Source organism: Leptonychotes weddellii, chromosome X, assembly GCF_054177405.1.
Source record: "Leptonychotes weddellii isolate Sample4059 chromosome X, ASM5417740v2, whole genome shotgun sequence".
Classification (NCBI taxonomy): domain Eukaryota; kingdom Metazoa; phylum Chordata; class Mammalia; order Carnivora; family Phocidae; genus Leptonychotes; species Leptonychotes weddellii.
In genome coordinates this window covers 79,440,499-79,459,832 of record NC_138385.1, presented here as the reverse complement: position 1 = coordinate 79,459,832, position 19,334 = coordinate 79,440,499, and the positions used below count along the sequence as shown (strand labels likewise).

Below are 19,334 nucleotides of genomic sequence, written 5' to 3'. Positions count from 1 at the left end.
ATGAGCCAATTCTTCATAATAAATACCTTTCTAGGGGCACCTGAGTGGCTCAGTCGGTTAAGTGTCTGCCTTTGGCTCAGGTCATGATTCCAGGGTCCTGGGATCGAGCCCCACATCGGGCTCCCTGCTCAGTGGAGAGCCTGTTTCTCCCTCTCCCTCTGCAGCTCCCCCTGCTTGTGCTCTCTCTCTGTCAAATAAATAAATAAAATCTTCTAAAAAAACAATAATAAATAAGTTTCTTTCTATAAATCTACATATATCCTATTGATTCTGTTTCTCTAGGGAACCCTGTCAAGTATGTTTCACAAGTGTCAAATGCAATTGTGCTCATCTGTTTGGATCCACTGCACTGAGGTAATGGATTTCTAAGCTTCCACGTAAAGCCTTCAGTTTTAAAGTTTCAGAATTGCTCAAGAATCTTCTAATCCTACTAATTCCAATAGGCTATGTTTAATTACTCATATATTAGGAAAGCATTTTTGAAGGGTGCTTTGAATTTGAAAGAGTTTCTAAAAAAATGCATGATGTATAAATAAAATAGCTTATAATAAACTCCTATATCTGAGATTCTTACATAAATGCCTTACATGAGAAAAACCTGTCAAGTCACCTTTTCATTTGACTACAAATAACCACTCACAACATATGCAAATTCTTTTGGATTGGCCAAATAGGACACACACACACACACACACACACAGAGGCAGGCACATGCACACATGCATGCACACACCCAGAGTTTTATCTTCTCAATATAAATGCAAAATACATCCTGGTTGTTCAAAATGCAGATATAAAGACTTTAAACAAAATGTGAAGAGTGGATTCATCAGCCACTAGAGCCTTCTTCCTAAAGCAACCTGAATTTATATTCAATAGGGCATCTACAGCCTGTCTTGCACTCCCAGAAAGAACTATGTCTCTAACACATAATCAAGAATGCAAATTAATGTTGTGCCAATTAAATGTGGGCTTCCTGGTAAACAGTGGAGTTACAAGAGTGCCTTTCCCTTGGCCTGACAGGGTAGATACAGTTGCCAAATATACACTTTCCTTCAGTTTGTATATCTTCCTTGATAGTGTTCTAAATAGAGTATTTAATTGTACTCCTTTTATTGCACTACTGAATACATCTTTTAATATTTAGAAACAATTTTATTTTTTAAATGTATTTCTTCTTCCACTCACTATTGACAAGAATCCTGCTACTGAATGCCAGGTATTGGTCTAGAGGTCAATGCTGCCTTGGTAGGTAAAGGACAGATCATCTTATGTAAAAACAGAAAATGCAGAATACGTTATCACTCATTGATTCACTAACATGAATGAATTTATCTCTAGCCAATCATCTGGGGCTACAATTAGAACATATCTTGGTGCACCTGGGTGGCTCAGATGGTTAAGTGTTGGCCTTCGGCTCAGGTCATGATCTCAGGGTCGTGGGATCAAGCCCCGCTTTGGGCTCCCAGCTCAGTGGATAATCTGCTTCTCCCTTTCCCTCTTCCTCTCCCCCTGCCTCTGTCAAATGAAAATATAAAATCTTTTTTTTTTTTTAAAGAACTTATCTTCATTTGAAGGATGGGAGCAAGAAGAAAAGGTAAAGCACTCACCAGCCCTGGAGGGTAACACCGTGAAGATGGCTGGAGTTATCATGAAACATCAGAGCCACTGAGGGAAGTAGAGATGGAAAAAACAAAAGCAAAGAGGAGAGTCCAAAGGATCATGACAGGATCCAAGCAAATCTACTCTCCTTTCTCTGAAGTATTTCAAAGCCCTGATATTGCACTTCATTCCTGTCCTCTAAAAGAGCAATGAAATGGTTTGTAGCAACCAACACCTAAGAAACCTGGGGCTGGGGCACGTGCGTGGCTCAGTTGGTGAAGCGTCTGCCTCCGGCTCGGGTCACGATCCCAGGATCCTGGAATTGAGCCCCACGTCGGGCTCCCTGCTCCACGGGGAGCCTGCTTCTCCCTCTCCCTGCTGCTCCCCCTGCTTGTGCTCTCTCTCTGTCGAATAAATAAATACAATCTTAAAAAAAAAAAGAAAGAAAAAGAAAATCCAGGGGCACCTGATTGGTTTTTATGCTTTTACATTGATGCAACAGACCACACTGGTGATGGGAACAGGACAGCAAAATACAAATGCGATCTGAGACCAACTTTGACATTATGCTTCCTGGCTTGCCTCAGTGAGGCAAACTAGGAGAAGGTGGAAGACAGATGGAGTCCAAAATCCACCATATACACATATCATGTTAGAGAGTTTTCAAAAAAGGGATGTATAGCCATCTGGCCATAGCTTTTAGGCATTTGCCTGCCAAAGAGAATAGCGAGAAGAAAGAGAAGACAGAAAAAGCAAAAGCTTACATTAGATAATACCTTAGCATTTTCTGTGGTGCTATGATTAGTAGGTTTCTTTCTTTCTTTCTTTCTTTCTTTTCTTTCTTTCTTTCTTTCTTTCTTTCTTTCTTTCTTTCTTTCTTTCTTTCTCTTTCTTTCTTCTTCAATGGTAGCACTAGAATTTATTTATTTTTTATTTTTTTAAAGATTTTATTTATTCATCTGAGACAGAGAGAGACAGAGAGAGCACAAGCAGGGGGAGAGGCAGAGGGAGAGGGAGAAGCAGGCTCCCCGCTGAGCAGGGAGCTGCGCATGGGGCTGATCCCAGGACCTGGAGACTGTGACCTGAAGCGAAGGCAGACACCCAACCATCTGAGCCACCCAGGAGCCCCAGCACTGGGATTTATCAAGTTGTGTCTTAGTACAGGCACTGGGGCTTGCCCTTGGTGCTCTTGATGTATAAAGCCCAGCCATTTTTCCAATTCCTTCTGAGCAAAGACACCAGGAAATTGACAGCTAAGTGGGTGTTGTACACAAGCTCATCATCTGTCATCGTTATGTGGCCAATAGCCAGTGCCAGACACAGCACCTTTTTCTTTTTTTTTTTTAAAGATTTTATTTATTTATTTGTGAGAGAGAGAATGAGAGAGAGCACATGAGAGGGGGGAAGTCAGAGGGAGAAGCAGACTCCCCGCCGAGCAGGGAGCCCGATGCGGGACTCGATCCCGGGACTCCAGGATCCTGACCTGAGAGGAAGGCAGTCGCTTAACCAACTGAGCCACCCAGGCGCCCCTCACAGCATCTTTTTCATCTGGAATTTGTTCATGGACTTCACTTCATCCACTTTGGCCACTATGTTCTCATTGTGGGTCAGCAAGGAAGGGAACTTGCCAGACTTATTCAGGCCTGGGCCCAGGATTAGTGGGATCTGCTTGATCAGATTCTGAAGCCAGAAAGGCATCATACTTCTTGGCCAGCTTCTTGACTAATTTTTTATTCTTGGTGAGTTTCTTCAGCACTTCGATGTCCATGTGGGGAATATCCACTGCCTTGACCTCATCACAGTGCTGCTAGTCCCCCAGAACACAATGGAGAACTTGGGGCGGGGACTGGACTTAAGCCTGACAGTGCCTGAGAAGCGTTGGTCCTTCTGAGGGTCATAGTTCTTCAAGCCAATACGCAGCTCCACCATCTCCAAACACTTCCAGCGCTTGCACTGTTTCCTGTGCCGGACTTTCCACACAGCCTAGTAGGGGGTGTCAGGGGAGACTTTGCTGCTCAGGGTGCTGCACCACAATAACCAGAAAAGAGCGTCACTAGGTTTCTTTCAACATAAAAGAGAGACAGTATGGCACAGAAATAGAAAGCGAAGATTCTAGAAACAAATTGCCATAATTAAAATCTGATCTCTGCCACTGAGAAGTTATGTGAATGTCAACAACTCACTTAAGCTCTTTTGTGCCTCAGTTTCTTCCTCTGTAAAACAGTAGAAATAACTGTACCTATATCAAATGTTCTTGAGAATTAGAAAAGAATATATATGTATACATATATATGGTATTAGTACTTACTCTTTTTTTTTGAAGATTTTATTTATTTGAGAGAGACAGAGAGAGAGAGAGAGAGCATGAGTGGGGGAGGGGCAGAGGGAGAAGCAGACTTCCCACTGAACGGGGACCCCGATGATGGACTCCATCCCAGGACCCTGAGATCATGACCTGAGCAGAAGTCAGACGCTTACCTGACTGAGCCACCCAGACACCCTGGTGTTAGTACTTACTTTTTTTTTTTTTAATTTTTTTAAGACTTTATTTATTTGTCAGAGAGAGAGAAGAGAGAGAGAACAAGCACAAGCAGGGGGAAGTGCAGGCAGAGGGAGAGGGAGAAGCAGGCTCCCCGCCGAGCAGGGAGCCTGATGCAGGACTCGATCCCAGGACCCTGGGATCATGACCCGAGCTGAAGGCGGACGCTTAACTGACTGAGCCACTCAGGCGTCCCAGTACTTACTTTTAAAAAAGGAGCCATGTGTTGTTCAGTAGTTATTAGAAGATATGGAAGAATGAAACTGATCACCATAAGCCGAATTTCCATGAACTCCACATACTACACAAAGTTTTTTCAGAGAGATACAAGTAAGTGGGAGATGTTACATTTGTAATGTGCATCTTCTAGGCCAGGTTTCAAACAGACTTTCTCTAGGCCATGCCTTGTTTGAAGATTAAAAGGTAAATTTCAGGGGTGCCTGGGTGACTCAGTCATTAAGTGTCTACCTTCAGCTCAAGTCATGATCCCAGGGTCCTGCATGGGGCTCCCTGCTCAGTGGGGAGCCTGCTTCTCCTCTGCACCTCCCCCCACTTGTGTTCTCTCTCTCTCTCAAATAAATAAATTTTAAAAAGTCTTAAAAAAAGGTAAATTTCAATTAACACAGTGCTAACATGCAAAGGATATCGCCTACGTGATTTTTTCAGTGTCAAAAACTGTTTTCCAAAATGTGAGGGTCAGAGATAGGGTGGAGATGGGAGTTAGCATCTTAAATAAGAGTGATAAATATTAAATGAGCCCCTACTAAATTAGCATATTTCATTTATTCTCATTTACTGCCCATACCCATCCCAAGCGGTTAAATATTATCTATCTTTTACAAATAAGAAACCTGATATTCAGTGAGGTTAACTAAATAACTCAAGGTCACACAACCAGAGAATAATATAATTGGGACTTGAGGTCATGTTAATCCAATTGCATAACATAATGGGGAGACCTAACATTTATTTAGTGCCTTCTGCATGTTCTGTTAGGGGCTTCATAGCACTATCACCCATTGATGGCCTAACAGCCGATTGTGTGGGAACTATTTATGTTATCATTCCATGGATGAGGAAATTGAGGATGGGAGGGGTTGAATAACATGGCCCAGGTCTCAGAGACAAGAAGTGGTAGGTAGGAGATTCAGACTCTGTTTCTCACATAACATGGGATTATAAGAAGCAATCATATTTTGATGATGAACTTTGATTTTTAAAAAATCATTTTTGAGAAAATATTACATATTCTTATGATACATGAAATAAACTAAAACTAGAGTTTATGTAAAGTGATTCTTAGTTATTACAATATTTTTGGAAGCCCTGAAATAGCTGCACATCATTTAACTGACAAAAATTAAAGGATGGCTTGCTCAGGATGTTAAGATGTAGTTTGGTGTATATTCAAGAAGAAAGAGAAATCTAAAAGATCTCTCATTAAAAAGTAAGAAAAGAGGATGCCTGGGGGCTCAGTCAGTTAAGCTGCGGACTCTTGATTTTGGCTCAGGTCATGATCTTAGGGTCCTGGAATCAAGCCCTGTGTCTGGCTCTATGCTCAGCTGGGAGTCTGCTTCAGGATTCTCTCTCTCTCTCTGCCTCTCACCACCCCGGCTCTCTCTCTCTCTAAAATAAATAAATAAATAAATAAATCTTTAAAAAGAAAGGAAAGGATTTCTTCATTTATTGATATTTTAGAAAATAGTATTTAATATATATTTTATAAAAGTAAAATGGAATAAGCTTGTTTAAATGTTTTGCGTTTTAAAAGAAGTTTTTCTCAGGGGGCACCTGTGTGGCTCAATCGGTTGAGCTTCTGACTCTTGATTTTGGCTCAGGTCATGATCTCAGGGTGGTGGGACTGAGCCTTGTCTCTGGTTCCCCGTTCAGCGGGGAGTCTGCTTGTCCTTCTCCCTCTGCTTGTCCGTCTCCCTCTGCTTCTCCTCCCTCTTGCGCTCTCTCTCTAAAATAAATAAATAAATGAAATCTAAAAAAAAAAAGGTTTTTCTCCAGTCAACTGTTATGATTATGGGATATTGTCTTAAGAACAAGGATAATGCTAAAAATCAATTGAAATATATAACCTTTGCTTTACCCTGAAATGTTTTCAAGGGGATATTTTAAGAAAGCATTGAAAACCAAATTGTTTGGCTTCTGAACATGTTCTTTTTGCAATAATAGTTAAATAGGAAAGTGCAAAGTATGAGACATGCCATTTTGCCATTATGATGTGGTGGATAACATAAATATCCTTCCCAAAGTTAAATGAAAATACAAAATTCAATGGTAATACTTTTGTTCGGCATCACTTTTTAAAAATGTACAGGGCGAGTAGTGTTTCTCATTACACATAATATTAGAAATCAAGTTTTGAATTGAATTTGTCATTTTAAAGATGGCAACTGGTAATAAATATCTTTCTGGAAAGTGTATCATTTCAGAGAGTGGCAGAATGTTGACTATAAAAACTATTTCTATCTTGCTTTAATGTAGGCCTAACATAAGAACAACTTTATTGTGCTCACATTAAACATTTTATTTAGACATTAAACAGAAGTTTTCTGATGTCAAGTCTTTACCAAAGCTGAATAAAAGCTTGTTTGCAATTGTTTGCATGAGGCTTTCTTGTGCCAATGTCATAATAGATCTCTTTCCAGTGTGCTAACTTCTGAATTGCAAATTTTTAGAAATGTGTTTTAGCTATAATTCACACTTGCGAGAACTAAATGAATAGTATCACTTTTCAGCAAGTCAAAAACCAATTAAGCTCCTATTGAACAAAAATAGAAGGTATTTGCAGATTATGTTAAAATTGATCATTGTTACTTATCTTCTGGAGCTACAAGCTTAACTGTTACTATCAAAGGTCATGAGTAATAGGATTGACTTTCAGACTTCTGTATTAAGAATGTTCAGGGTAGGGGCGCCTGGGTGGCTCAGTCGGTTAAGCGTCTGCCTTCAGCTCAGGTCATGATCCCAGGGTCCTGGGATCGAGCCTCTAATCGAGCTCCCTGCTTAGTGGAAAGTCTGCTTCTGCCTCTGTGCCTCCCCTCTCTTTGCCTCCCCTCTGCTCGTGCTCTCTCAAATAAATAAATAAAATCTTTAAAAAAAAAAAAAGGAGAAGAATGTTCAGAGTAGAGATATACTAATATAACTGGAAATCACCTTAATTGTGACTTCTCAGGATCTAGCTTTGTAACATGGAGTAAACAGAGTTAAAGCAGCTTGTGGACAGCACAGAACTGTGCCCATGTAGTGTGCTAGAACATTTAAAGACTTGCCACTGTAAGTAAATGCTATATGAAAATATTCTTATTGTTTATTTTTTTATTATTTTTTTTAAGCTTTATTTATTTATTTGACAGACAGAGACACAGCAAGAGAGGGAACACTAACAGGAGGACTGGGAGAGGGAGAAGCAGGCTCCCCACAGAGCAGGGAGCCCGATGCGGGGCTCGATCCCAGGACCCTGGGATCATGACCTGAGCCGAAGGCAGACGCTTAACAACTGAGCCACCCAGGCGCCCCTCTTGTTGTTTAATGTTTGGAAATAATTTGGTCCATCAGCCAAGATCAACTTATTAAATTTTTAACAGCATAATCATTCCAAATAATCTATAGATTCAATACAATCCCAATCAAGCCCGATCAAGTTATTTTGTGGATATCGACAAACTGATTCTAGTTTATGCAGAAAAGCAAAAGAAGGATGCCTGGCTGGCTCAGTGGGTAGAGCATGCAACTCTTGATCTCAGGGTCATGGGTTCAAGTTCAACTTGGGCCTAGAGCTTACTTAAAAAAAAGAAAAAAAAAGCGAAAAATACAGAATAGCCAACACACTATTGAAGGAGAAGAACAAATCTGAAAAACTGACACTACCCAACTTCAAAATTTACTATCAAGCTATAGTAATTAAGACAGTGTGGTTTTGGTGAAAGAAAAGACAAATACGTGGATGGGACAGAATGTAGAGCTCAGAAATAGACCCACATAAGTATCAACTAATCTCTGACAAAGGAGCAAAGGAAATATAATGCAGCAAAGATAGACTTTTCAAAAAATAGTGTGGGAAAACTGGACATCCACATGGGAAAAATGATTTTAGACACAGAACTTAATACTCTTCACAAAAATGAGCTCAAAATGGTTCACAGACCAAAATGTAAAACCCAAAACTATAAATCTTCTAGAAAATAACACAGAAGAAACCCTAAATGATCTTCGGAAAAGCAGTGAATTTTTTCACATAGCACCAACGGCATGATCCATGAAAGAAATAATTGATAAACTGGACTTCATTAAAATGAAAAACTGGTTTGTGAAAGACATTGTCAAGAACATGAGAAAACAAGCCAAAGACTAGGAGAAAATATTTGCAAAAGTCATATCAGATAAAGAATTGTTGTATAAAAATAACTCTTAAAACTCAACAATAACAAAACAAACTACATTAAAAAATGGACCAAAGACCATAATAGACACCTGACTAAAGAAGATATACAGATGGCAAATATGCCTATGAAAAGATGTTCCACATTAAATGACATCAGAGAAATGCATATTGAAACAACAGTGAGATATCACTACGCACATATTAGAATGGCCCAAATTCAGAACACTGACAACAGTAAAATACTGGCAAGGATGTGGAGGAATGGGAGCTCTCATTCATAGCTGGTGGGACAGCAAAATGTTACAGTCACTATGGAAGACAGTTTAGCAAATTCTTTCTCTTTTTTTCCAGCTTTATTGAGATATCATTGACATATAACATTATATAAGTTTGAGGTGTGCAACTTGAAGATTTGATATATGTGTATATTGCAAAATGATCACCACAACAAGGTTAGTTAACACATTAATCACCTCCCATAGTTATTATTATTTATTTTTGTGGTAAGAATCTTTGAGATTGGGCACCTGGGTGGCTTGAGTAGGTTAAGCGTCTGCCTTGGGCTCAGGTAATGATACCAGGGTCCTGGGATCTCTCCCTCTGCTCCCCCCCGCCCCCGGCATGTACTCTCTCTCTTTTTCTCATGCTCTCTCTCTCTCTCTCTCAAATAAATAAATAAATAAAATCTATAAAAAAGAATCTTTGAGATCTACTCTCTAGTAACTTTCATATATATAACACAGTGTTGTTAACTATAGTCACCATGCTGTACATTCGGTCCCAGATCTTGTTCATCTTATAACTTCTTATGCAACACTATACTATTACTTTGTCTTCTGTGTTCAGGGGTCTTCTTTCACAAATTCTCTGCTCCTCCTCCATGTAGCATTCCCCAAAGGTTTGTTTTACCTCTCTGCTCTTCTCTCATTCTATACATCGTTCCTCAGATATCTTACCGTACTCACAACTCCATATAGCATCTTGTTGCATATCACTCCCAACCTAGATCTCCAGCTCAATCTCCCACTCAGAACTTCAGTTCAAGATGAACAAGTGTCCGTTAGACATTGCCTCAACCATTAAATCAAAGAAATAACGTGTCTTCCCCAGGCATATTTTAACTTCTCATTTCTCTGCTTTTGTTTGTATTGCAACAACTTTCCTATTCACTTCGCCAGGAAATATTATCAGTGAGAGTATTGACACTTTTTCCAAATTCCACATTCATCAAGTCCTGGTAATTCATCACAGTGCCTCTTAATTCATTCTTCATTCTTAAGACCAGGGCAGAGCCGGTGATAACTCAACTCATATTTCCTCCTTGTGCTTTCCTCAATCCCGGCCTCTGTTGCAAGCCATCTTGTTCACCACTAACAGAGTAATAAGGATAAACCTCTGCTTGGATCACACTAGCATACTATCAGAAGAGTATCAAAGGCTGAAAAATGTCTATGGATTAAAGTTTAAACTTCTTGTTCTGGAATTTACATTCTTTCACCATCTGGCCTCCTTTACATCAAAGGAATGCCTTTGGGGGAGGATTTCATTGAAGCAGACTGTGCAGAGGGACCCCTGGACTGACTTGTCAACACCAAATTCACCATAAGATGTGGCCCTGGCAGAGGGCAAGAGAGCAGGGCTTGCCATATCTTTCCAACCTAGCATCCACAGCCTGTCCCCCTGAGATGTCCATGTATAGGATTCAGAGGATTGGAAAGGGCTGAAGAATCAGAGGACAAAATAACATTTATATTTTCACTAACATCCCACTGAAATGTATCATTTCCTTCAAGTATGAATGTGGGCAACCTAATGAAGAAGAAGTACCTATGACTAGGTCACCAGTAAACATCCCAGGTATTCTGACATCACGTAATGGTTGTGTCACACATCTTGAAATGAAAAAAATTATGGGACCGCTCCCTATATCGTGTTGTTCACTGTGTTAAGGAGCACATATACAACATCACAAATGCATTTCATTTTTATTTTGACAGCACTGTTTCCAAATTATTGCTTTCCTTTGTTATTTATATATTTGTGTTTATATACTAACAGTATTCTGAGTCTATATTTTTTAGACTGCCAAAGGGTCTGTGTCCAAAAATAGGCTCAAAACAGCTACCCTGTACACAGCAGGTTCTGGAAGTAGGGAACTGATAACACAGAAACGTGGTCCTGAAGGTGGACCTATAAGTTTAAGCACTTACCTGCTTATTGTTATAAAAGCTTTCCTTTTCAACATATATTATTGCCCTGATATTCACAAGCTGGAGGGCATCGAGCTAATAAGAGTAACATCCTCATAAGAAATTCAGAACTGTCATGCCAGAGACACACACCTCAGATGTATGAGATTATTAAAGAGCAACTGGAGAAAATTATCAGAAAAATGATGTGCAGGTTATACCACATTATACAACCTCTAATTGGTACAAGTTAATTTTCATAATACTGAATTAGGAGTGAGCTCTCTCTGTCTTATGAACATGCATCTTTTATAACTATCTTTAAATTACGTTTATGAATCATATTATGTCATTGCAATCAAAATAAATTTAAGGATTGCTGTTACTAAAGCACAAGTTAACCACTTAGGCCCAATCACATTCACTTAAATTTCTGTCTTGTGCAAAACAAACTTCTTCCTGACAAAAATGGAAATCTACTTGCATATTTCACTACTTCAAGTAAATAACAGCCATAGTACTACATTTCTACAATTTGTTCTGTATTGATTCTGTAATAATGGACAATAAAATTAGCCTTTCAAATTATAATTTATATCCACACCAGCAAGGTCACTTTATTGTTATTCAAAAAAGAATCTTAACTTTCATCATGTCCAACACAGGGCTGTAAAGACCGACCCATTTTCCCCGACTGGGGGCAATTCTGGAGGGTGAGCTCAGTTATAGCATTCCCCATGAGGCTGACTGAGGCCTTCGTTGGGATTGCTTAACAGCTCAACATGTACCTTTCCCTGCTTCTCTTTCATACCCTCTTTGCCCGCCCCCACACTTGATAATACCAACAGCATTTCCTAATAAACATCTCGCATGATAAACTCCATCTTTAAAACTGCTTCCTCTGCAACCCAACCTGTGACAGACCATTTTACCTTTTATTTCTCTTAAAACTGTCTTCCTGTTCCTCACGGACCTAGTTCATCTACCATTAACTTTCATTTCGAGTGGCCATTCTACTTTTATTCCACACCAAGTCAGCTTTAAAATAAATGTTCCTCCCACAGGCATGCGGATCTTGATTGGAGGTCAGTGAAGGGACATATTTCAACTTCACCTTCTCTTAAAAATTTTCCCTACTCACATATATGCTGTGATACCCATTGAAGCACATACTGTTCCTAGCCCACCGGCTCTCCACAATGGTTCCCATACGCACTTACGTTTTCCTGCATCTCTCTGTCCAAAGGCATTCTTTGTCATGGGAGCGTACGTAGCCTATTTATATCAGAGATATCTAGGGGGTAATATCTCAAGAGTGTCCCTCAGATAATGAGGTATGAGATATAGTGAATATCCAGCTTCTTGACTCCATAGAGTGACAATTCTGAGGGGTATTCTACATAGTCTCTGATAAGGTCTCCAGTGAGGTACTCCAGATTTCAGTAGTAATCTGTTTCTAATTCTACCTTTTATTGGCTTTCACTCTTCAGGGTCCTACTTGCCCACTTCAGAGTGCTTCGTAAGACCAACTTCCAAATAAATTATGTGCATTCAAATCCCTCTTTCAGAGTTTGCTTTATGGGAAACTCAAAATAAGGTACTTACATTGTCAACAGGGCTGTGTGCTAAATCTGGCTTGCCATCTGTTTTTGTAAATAAAGTTTTATTGGAACACAGTCACTCACATTCATTTAGGTATTATCTATGGCTGCTTTCATGCTGTAACAGTGGAGTTCAGTAGCTACAACAGAGACCAGACCTATAGGCATAAAACATTTACTCTCTGAACCTTTACAGGAAAGATTTTTGTTACATGATCTAAATTATTACCAAAAACCTCTAGATGATCTCCCAGATTTAGCTGCTGTATCTCTCCCTGACCATTTGTTTTACATATTACCTCCAGATTTCTAAATTTATTGACTCATGTCTCTTGACTCCTCTTGAATCTTCAAAGGCTCCCACTGCAATAAGAAGCAAAAAAAACCCTCTGCCCTACTAAGTCTGCCTGTATGTTACTCTGCATTCCTACTACACACACCCTCCAAACACACCTCTCTATTCATTATTTACAGAAATTGTCTCCTCTGTGCTTAAATTAAGGTTGTTTCACCTGCTGGAATGCCCTCCTGCACCCATATTGGCTGATAAATCCCAGCTCATCCTTCAAGGTTCAGATAAACCCTGTATCTCCTAAGAAGACCCCTCAGATCCACACTGTTGTGATTAATCTCTTTCCACCATGCTCCCCAGCACTTTGTTTAAATTTTCGATATATCAGAGTGTACCTAGTACTGAGATGATTTATGGATATCTATTTCTACCACCAGATATGAATTTCTGGGAGGCAGGAGCCATATCATATCCATCTTTCTATCCAATAATAATATTAAATATAATTAAAAAGCATAGATTAGAATTCTTTTAAAAAAATATTTTATTTATTTACTTGAGAGAGAGAGAGCCAGCGTGAGAGAGAGCATGAGAGCAAGACAAAGAGCATAAGCATGGGGGGAGGGGTAGAGGGAGAAGCAGACTCCCTGCCCAGCAGGGAGCCTCAAACAGGACTCGATCCCAGGACCACGGGATCATGATCCGACCCGAAGGCAGACGCTTAACTGACTGAGCCACCCAGGCGCCCTTAGATTAGAGTTCTTATCAATCTGAAAGGATGCCTGAGCAAGGTTCTGAGGCCCCCTGATACACTATGTACGAACTCCTTGGTTGTTATCAGATTGCTGGGAGATCCAGAGGGTTCTGAGGGAGGGCCTGTATGGTTAGAGTGGCAAGGGTTACACTACAGTTAAAGCAACTATTACAATAATTTAACAAGCAGAGCATAACTGGTTGAAGGTCAGCCTTGTTCAGAACTACTGTGCTTATCAAGGTTTTCTTAATTACAGAACCTCAGTAAATAATTGTTTTATACTTAAGGACAATTGAAAATGAACAACATTTTATTTGTTTATTATTATTATTTAAGATTTTATTTATTTATTTGACACACAGAGAGAGAGTGAGAGAGAAAGCACAAGCAGGGGGAGAGGCAGAGGGAGAAGCAGGCTCCCTGCAGAGCAAGGATTCTGATATGGTGCTCGATCCCAGGACCCTGGGATCGTGACCTGCTGAAGGCAGACGCTTAACCGACTGAGCCACCCAGGTGCCCCACAACATTTTTTTTAAAGACTGTTGGTACACACACACACATACATACACACGCTTGTTGATGCACACCTTTGACCAGAACAAATAGGGAGATTTTCATATATGTGTGAAAAATTTATCATCTAGTTTTCTTATATTATTTCATATTAGTTAACAGCTGTTCAATAAACAATTATACTTAGTGTTTAAAAACGTGTACAAGTCTTCCAATAGTAATATCAATAAAAATGGAATTAGCCTTTCCTTGACTAGCTCAATTTTTCCAAAGCATAATGGCAACATTAATTCAACTGTAAGGGAAAACTCTGGGTTTCGCAAATATTTTTCAAAGTAATGAGACCGGCAAACCCTCTTATGTAACCAGCAACATTTACGGTAATCCACCCTCACTTTGCATTACACTGTGACTTGCCTTTACTTCCCTAAATTCCTTCTGAAATTTTCTATACAAATATGTCCAAAGAGCTTACATTTGCTTATTATAAGCATGTCTTGAAATGTCTGGCCTTACAAATGCTAATGAGACCAATACAAAAAAGGTTATACAAAGGAAAAGCATATCAAGTGTAATTATTTAATTATCCTGTTCATTTCAATAACTACTGGCCCAGGAGCTTCTTTCAAGGTTGTCATAAACATTCCTAATTCAACAATGCACAGTTCACGGTGCCTCTCGTGTTCCTTCTCATCAGTAGTCGACTTGGCTGCCTTACATACAGCAGCACACGGAGGTTCATTATGTTTTGTCTAAAAATAATCATGCCAATTCTGGGACTTGTTGCTTTTCACAAAAAGAACAGTTCAATTTTTTTTGGAAAAAAATTTCAAATTTTATTTTAATCATCAAATGACAGCTTTTTTGATGATTAAAATTGAAATTTGATGATTAAAATTTGATGATTTGATGATCCTCATTTGATAAAATTGAAATTATTTACTCAATTTTCATCCCCGGATTACATGCAAAAATGGTGAAAGATACCACTTGATTGAAAGTTTTAGAATAGGTCTACTATACTCTCTTGTGAATTTTTCCCACTAATGTTATAAAGTAAAAGCAAAGTAAAGCAATAGATTGCAAGTGGAACAGGTAAGCCAGAATTCCAGATGAGGACACATTAAAGTGAGACTCAGGTAGTGTTCATAAAACACTCTTGCCAGTCACTGTTCTTACTTTAACTCATAGAAGCCATATATGAAGTTTTGAGATGAATATTTCTATTCTCTTCTAGAATATGGAAACTGGAGATGAAAAATTTTAAGCATCTTGTCCCCAGAATGGGAATGAAACCTTAACTCAGGTTTTCCAAGACAAATATTCTAACTGGGTTTGGGCGGGGGGGGAGGTTGTGGGAGAGGTTTGTTTTCATGAATTTTTTTAAAAGATTTTTTTATTTATTTGAGAGAGAGCATGAGCAGGAGGGGCAGGGGACGAGGGAGAGAGAATCCAAGCAGACTCCCTGCCAAGAGCAGAGCCCACTATGGGGCTCGATCCTATGACCCTGAGATCATGACCTGAGCTGAAATCAAGAGTTGGACATTTTACTGATTGTGCCACGCAGGCGCCCCTTTTTTTCATTAATTCTTAACGGTCTGTGTAAAACAAAATTCTTAACAGTTATGGGAAGATTTCAGACGATTTTAATGACTACTGTGGTGGTGACATTTGATGGGAAGCACACCAGAAGCTGAGGAGTGAGCCAGTGGACATCACAGTATGTTCCGTTACAGGGGCAGAGGATGATGGAGTGAAGCAGAACTCCAGCTTTATGCCACATTTATGCCTTTTAAAAATTCCCCTCCTGCTCACTGATATTATTTGAATTCAGTCTACTATCTTCGCTCTTCCTTCTTCGCTCTAGTTCTCTACATCTTCTGTGTCAGGTATGGACCCTCCCATCAAACAATCTTTGGTTCTACCATTCTTACCTAGTTTAGTTCCTTAATTCTCTGATGTCTTCCTGTCCATCCTACCCACTCTACCCCTCATTGGTTTCAAATTCACCCATATCTTCCTACCTAAGCTTGAACTGCTATTTCCTTGAACATTTCCTCAATCATCTCCAAAAACGATCTGTTGTCTATTCCTCCAGACTCAAAAGAAGGCAAACAGGACATGGATAGAACATCGGAGATAATTTCAGACCAGTATTCTTCTACTGTTATTCATCATAACTTTATAACCTGAACTTGTCTCTCTGTATCATTTATTTACTTCTCTACCGTCTTTTTTTTTAAATACAATATCCAGTCCCAGAATCAAGGTTTTTCCTTTACTTGTCTCTTGCCATTATCCTTGGAAATTAGGTGATGTATTAAAAATGTCTGACAGTCACCTTGGTAATTAGCATAGAGCTCATGTCCAGCTATTTCAAAAGTGCCCTTGAATCTCTTACTTATTTGACTTTCCAACTTTCGGAAGTTATCTATCCTAGGTTAACCTTACCCCACTAACTATTTTTCATAATTCCTACAAAAGGGTAAGGAAAGCACAAATATGAATTAGCCCTAAAATTTTGTGTGCTCTCACTGTCTTTTTCATCCCTGCTTTGCCATATTTCCATCAATTTCACATTTTCCTAACATGGCAGTTTCCAAAGTACTCTTTGGATCTTTCCCTGAACTACTTTAATTCCCAAGGCTTATCTCTTCTCCTTATGCTGAGTAGATGGTATCATTTCCTATTCTCTGTGGTGATCATAGATACGCAAAATTTTCTATGTGAATGTTTACTCGGCCCCAGCTCTGGACGATTAAAGAGCAGAACATACACATACATACACACTTCCACAGGCTACACCCGCTCTCACTCAGAATGGGTTGCATTGACCTCTAAGTTGATGGAACCCTGAGAAACTATGGAAACCCTGAGGAACTTTTTGCCTTCATATTTATATCCTCAATCCAGTCGATGTCATTTGAACTATTTAACCCATGTGAAAGCAAAATGAACTGGGTTTGAGTAATCATTTTGAGAGTCTTTGTAATTGGAGTAGTGGTGTTTGTAGGCTGGCCTGGCATATAAGTCCTACCAAATATACTTTGATTTTTCTTTTCCCTCTGCCCCTATTTGTCCATATCCATTCTCACCACTCTAATTCATAAATTTGTCACTTAATGGCTAGAATACTGCAAATATCTACCAAATTGATTTCATCAACCTAAAATATTTTCTCTCATCTTAGACTGCCACAGTGATTTTCCAAAGAACTATTTTTATGTTATACTTCCACATAAAAATCTCCCACGACTCCCCACTACTCAGTGAATGATACAAAAAAATCACCGACATGAATATACCTTTATAGCCTCAAGTCCCCAAATTTCCCAGAGGCTCAGTGTCCGAGTCAATTCGGAAAATTCCGTATTCTGAGAATTTGCTCTTGTCATCCACTTTCCCTGGATTTACAACCACCTCCAGTTTACATACAAATGTACTAGTCATTCTCCAAGCCTCAGTTACAATGCTAGCTCCTATAGATTGCCTTTTCTTAATACCCTAGCTTAAAGGGATCCATCATTTTATGGATTCTTAACATTTATCAGTCCTATGGCACTTGCTTCCCTCTAGGGAGCAGCTTCCTGAGCTTGGAGAAAACAATGCTCCAAAGGACTGTTGGCCATTTATTCTGGTGCATAAAAACAATATTTGGACTTCAACAGATGTTCAGGCAAGTGGAATTGAAGAGAGAGCACTCATCGGGATCCCAGAACGGCTGCTAGCTGTGTGCTTCTCACATGGCAAGTTTGACTCTATTAACTCTTACCAGCCTTTGATCCTTAAGGCTCTTTCTAGATTATACGTTTGTTTATTTATTGCATTACTCAGATCAGCTAACCAACTTGCTTTCCTCTGAAGACATTAATGGTTTAAATCCAAAGGAAAGATGAACATTTTAAAATCTATATAAGCCTGGTGGAAAAATAGATTTGTACAAAGACATTTTGGAACCACTGATGTCCCATCATTTAAGCCGATAGCTACTTAAAGCCAACTGTACTGAGGTTGACAGGCAGGAAAAAGCTCAGTAAAGTCTGGCACTTGAGCTTTCTGTTTAGAAATTTAGTGATATCTATTTATTGGAGCTTTAACATTCCTGAGAGACTTGTTATATTTCTTCATTTAACATAAGATGATAAAAATTTACACTTACTATTGAAATATTGAGTCAACTCAACCACTGAAGCCTGGGGAAAAAGCAACCTGTGAAACTGAGCCTGAGAGAGGTTAAGTAGATTGTTTCAAATTATATAATTCGTATTCAACTCCAAAATCGGTGCTTTGCAATTTTTGTGATGAATCAAATACAGCATAGTATGCTTGGGTTCTTTCTTCTTTCTTTCTTTCTTTCAGATTTTTTTATTTTGGGGCGCCTGGGTGGCCCAGTCGGTTAAGCCTCCAACCCTTGTTTTCTGCTCAGATCATGATCTCAGGGTTTCTGAGATCCAGCCCTGCCTCAGGCTCCGTGCTCAGCGCGGAGTCGGCTTGAGTTTCTCTCTCCCTCTGCCTCTGCTCCTGCCCCCCACGTTGTCTCTAAATAAATTCTTTAAAAAAAAGATTTATTTTTATTTCTACGTAATCTCTACTCAATGTGGGGCTCGAACTCACAACCTGGAGATCACGAGTTGCATGCTCCACCGACTGAGCCAGCCAGGTGCCCCTAGGTCAGTTCTTTTTACTCTGATTTTTACTCCTAATTAGCATCTATCATGTTCCAGACACTGGCTTAAGTGCATTAAATATATCATCATATGTTCTTCACTGAACAATCTCTGTCCCAAAATGAGAACACTGAGTTATAGAGCAGTTCGGTGACTTGTCCTGGTGATAGTAAGAGCTGCTGCTAGGGTTTGAAACTTTGCCTAGTTACGTTGTACTTTACTGTCTGTTCAAGCAAAAGGACACTTCCTGCTGTTTGTTTTTATGAAGTTAATATTCTCTTTGTTTGCTTTCTCATTACATTATAAGCTTGACCCAAATTTAAAATGAGAACAATTACATTACTAATATTGCAGCTTTATTAGGTTTCACATATTAGGTTCAATTACCTTTGAAATAAATTGCTTTGTTCTTTCATAAGGTCAAGATTAATGACCTGTTAATTTGAGAATTATTATTTTCTCTGTTTCTTTTTTGTCAAGCCAAATGTTATACCTACTGGGGAATATTATTGTAAGTATGTCTTTTTTTTCATATAATTAATCTTAATTAAACAATTTACCTTTAACCAAAATTCATGAGTATATTTTCAGTATACTTGGTTGTATTCAATTTCATCCAACTAGAGAAATACAGGAAACACTGAACATAAGCACTACACTCAAATTCTGCCTTAATATGTGCATTTATTTTAAAGAATAAATTTATGACATTATGAAATTCACCATGTGATGATATTGCCCTGTGTTTAAAAATAAGCATAAAGTTAAATGTAGTCAAATAAGA

The 19,334-nt window shown here is 39.1% G+C and overlaps 1 pseudogene; it reads right to left on the bottom strand.

Annotated features, from left to right (window-relative positions):
* Positions 1-2,560: 2,560 nt before the first annotated feature.
* On the bottom strand, positions 2,561-9,416 carry LOC102731248 (large ribosomal subunit protein uL1-like; annotated as a pseudogene).
* Between the last annotated feature and the right edge of the window lie 9,918 nt (positions 9,417-19,334).